A 4,189-nucleotide genomic window follows, 5' to 3' on the forward strand; every position below is an offset into this window, starting at 1 on the left:
TACATCTTGTAAAATATATTTAGAATCCGTATGCTAAAACTACACAATGTTGTTGAGCAAAATCAACAATCTAAATAAGGTAAGAGACATACCACGGATTGGAAGACTAAAAATATTTAAGATGTCACTTCTTTTCAAATCGATCTACAGATTTGATGTCATTCAATCAAAATACCAACATTTGTGATATTTTTTTGTAAATATAAACATATCTGAAATTTATATGTCAAAGAAAAATAATCATAATAGCAAAATGATTTTGGAACAAAACAATAAATATGGAGAACTCACATTACCTATTCTAAGGCAAAACAAAACCACACCAATTAAGAGTATGATATTTGAAAAGTTACATATCCAGAAGTCAATAAAATAGAATACAAAGCTCAGAAACAGACCTATCCAAATACCTGCAATTTGTTTTTGACAAAGGTGCAAAGGCAACTCAATTGAATAAGAAGAGTGTTTTCAACTAATAGTATTTGAACAATTGGACAACCATATGTAAAAGCATGAACCTGTATCTGAACCTCATGCCCTGTACAAAAATTAACTCAAGATGACTTATAGATCTAAAAGTAAAACATAGAACTATACAGCTTTTAGAAGAAAGTTAGAGAAATTAAAATGAAAAATACTTGCTCTTCAAAAGACAATAGGAATGAAAAGAGATGCTATACACGTGAAGAAAATATTTGTAAATCACATATCTAACATAGGACTTGTAAACAGAATGAAGATTTTTGAAAACTGAACAATAAAAATATAACACAATTTTAAAAAGGACAGATTTGAGGAGCTGCCAGAAGTGACATATAGATGGCATTTAAGCACATGCAAAGATATTCAACACCATTAGCCATTAGGAAAATGGAAAATTAATAGCACTATAAGACATTACTCCAATTAGAATTGCTGAGGTTTGTAAAAGATTTTATTTATTTACTCATGAGACACAGAGAGAGAGAGGAGGCAGAGACACAGGCAGAGGGAGAAGCAGACTTCACGCAGGGAGCCTCAATCCTGGAACCCCAGGATCAGGCCCTGGACTGAAGGCGGCGCTAAATCGCTGAGCCACCCAGAGATCCCCGCTGAGTTTTTGTTTGTTTGTTTGTTTGTTTGTTTGTTTGTTTTTTAATGACAGTACCAAGTGTTGAGAATATGAAGCGACTGGAACTCTTATACTTTGCTGGTGAGAATGCAAAATGGTATAGCCACTTTGAAAGAAATAGTTTGACAGTGTGTTACAAAGTTGTACATGTATTCACCGGATGATTTAGCAATCCCTCTTTTAGTTATTTCTCCCAGAGAAATGAGCACTTAACTTTCTTGAAAACATCTATGCCTAAATGTTTATGGTATCTATACTCATAATTGTTGAAAAATGAAAAAATCAAATATCCTTCAATAGATGAATGGGTAAGTAAACTGTGGATACAATGGAATACAATTCAGCAATAAGCAAGAACTGCTGATACGCAAAATAACTGGATGAATCTCAAAGGTATTATGTCAAGTAAAAAAAAGTGTCAAAAGGTTACATAATGTGATTCCATTTATGTAAATTCCAGAAAAGGCGAAATTATGGAGAAGAAGATCAGAAATTGCCAGAGTTTCCAGTGGAGGGAAGGTTTGACTATAAAGGGACAGCATGAGAGAGTTTTCAGCAGTGATAAAAGTATTTTGTATCCTGGATGTGGTGTTGCTCACAAGAATAGGCATATATATTAAAACTCAGAGCCATACATCAATAAAGAGTATTCTATGTAAATTTCAAAACAATAATGATTTTTAAAATAAGATATCAGAAATTATTGAGCCAGCCAGTTGACTTGAGTAGCTAAAGAGAGAAGAGGCATATTATTTAGAAAGATATCATTGTTTTTCCTGCATAGACTAACAAGAAGATAACTCTAAAGAGTAATGAAGGGAAAAAACAACCATTGTCATAACATACATTACAACCATTCATTGTATGAATTGAGACAACATTTGGGGAACTAAAGGAAAAGACCACAGTCTTGTTCTACCCATTCCAAGAAGGAATGTATTAATGGAGAGAAAATTTGGGAGAGAAGGAATTATAATAAATGATCAGTTCCTTGGTTCTATGTCATGGTAATAAGTCTGAATGCAGTCCTATTGCTTTCAAATGATTTGAAAGTGGGAAAATCATTATGAAAGGAATATAAACTTGTGACTTTGGTTCTAAAATAACTGACTCATTTACTTGCTGGGGTGATCCTATTAATCAAGCCATTCAATAAATACTTATAGAACATCTACTCTTGGCCAGATGGCAATATAGTCACTAGGAATAGAGAAGTGAGTAAAATAAAGTCTCTGGTTTCAGGAGCTTGCAGTTTATAACAGGTGATAAGTGCTGCTCTGAAGAAGAATGTGGTAGAGTCAGGAGAAGGCAGAGGATGGGCAGGTGGTAATGGTCACTATTTGGAGTAATCCTGGGTGACCTCTCATAAGCTGATATACAAGGGCGACCTAAATGGAACCAGTAGGAGAGGCAGGGGCATACCTGGTAGATTGTCAATCTGAAGGAACAAAGCCTGTAAGAGAAGTCTGGGCTCAACAAGTTCTATGAACAAGGAGACCTGGGAGGCAGGAGTGGAGAGAGTGAAAAAGAGAGGGAGAAGAAGTGAAGGCAGAGAGGTAAGTATCACAACCAGAAAGACCTTGAAGGCTATAGTAAGGGCTGGATTTTTCTCTCTGTGATACAGTTGACTGTGAGAGTTCTCAGCAGAGGAGTTTCATGATCTGAGTTATGTTTTAAAAGACACACTTTGGGCAATGTGTGCATACTAATCTTCAAAGGAGTAAGAATGGGAGAAGGGAGATGAGTCAGCAGGTTTCAGCAGCCTGCTTAGACCACAGTGGTAGCAGTGCAAGTCATGGAAAGGGGTTTCAGGTTCTGTCATCCACTTCCAGTTTGTGGGCTTTTTTCCACAATTCTTGGATTCCATCTGGGTGTCCTACAATTACCTCAATTCTGACACTATCTACAGAGAGATGATATTGGATCCCACAGGTTTCTACAAAACTCTCCTTACTTCAGACAGCAGTCACAAGTCTGCGAGGTCCCATGTGCTTGACTAATTGGGTACACATGAGAGGTTCCCACGACCCCCCTCATTGGGTTCAATTAATTTGCTAGAATGGCTCACAGAACTCAGGAAACCAGTTTACTTATTAGATAATTGGTTAATAATAAAAGCATAGGACTCAGGAGCAGCCAGATGGAGGGGTGGAGAGGGCAAGGTGTGGACCTTCTTTTTTTTTTTTGGCAGATAAAGGTTCGTTTTATTGAATAACTGATCTGATTAATGCTGAAGCCACTATGTACAGACAAGAGAGAGGGAGTTGTAGTTCTTGGTCTCTTCCTCCTTGGACAGAGTCTTGATGATTTCCTCCTACTTGGCCCGGAGCCACTCTTCATGGCGATTGCAGGCCTCCTTGGTCTTAGATCTGCAGGTCTCAGCCTGGTCAGCCAGAAGCTTCTTGCGAGCCTTGTCTGCCTTCAGCTTGTGGATATGTTCCATAAGAATCCACTTGTTCTTGAACACATTACCCTTCACTTTCAGGTATAAGCTATGATACATGTGGCCGTCAATCTTCTTAGATTCACAGTATCTTCTGAGCAGCCTGTGTAGAATTCTCATCCTCCTCATCCACGTTACCTTCTCAGGCATTTGAGCACTGGCAGTACCTTTTCTCTTACCAATGCCCATATGCCTGCCCTTCCGGCGGGCCAGAGTGTTTTTCCGGCACCGAGTTTGGGAATGGACAGTCACAGGCTTCCAGATTATCAGCCCATCTTTGATTCGTTTTCATATCTGCTGATAGGAGTTTGCATTGGCGATTTCACTGGTCCCACTGGGGTCCAACCAGACCTTCTTTTTGCCACAGCAGAGAACACTGAAGGCAAGCCTCTTCTGAAGCCTGAGCGTACTCATGGCTGTGGCCGCATCACCAAAAGGAAAGAACTAGACATGGACCTTATGTCTCTTCCAAGAATAAGCCACTCTCCCCCAAACTCCACATGTTTGCCAACACAGAAGCCCTCCAAACCCCACCTTTTTTTAGTTTTTATGGGGCTCCATTACATAGGCATGATTGATTAAATCATTGGCCACTTTTGATTGATTCAACAACCATCAGCTCCTCTCCAGTCTCC

General features: G+C 38.7%; 1 pseudogene; it reads right to left on the reverse strand.

Moving 5' to 3' along the window:
- Nucleotides 1-3,350: 3,350 nt before the first annotated feature.
- LOC129508677 (60S ribosomal protein L19-like) lies at nucleotides 3,351-3,968 on the reverse strand (annotated as a pseudogene).
- Nucleotides 3,969-4,189: the final 221 nt, after the last annotated feature.

This window comes from Nyctereutes procyonoides, unplaced genomic scaffold (assembly GCF_905146905.1).
Source record: "Nyctereutes procyonoides isolate TBG_1078 unplaced genomic scaffold, NYPRO_anot_genome, whole genome shotgun sequence".
Lineage (NCBI taxonomy): Eukaryota > Metazoa > Chordata > Mammalia > Carnivora > Canidae > Nyctereutes > Nyctereutes procyonoides.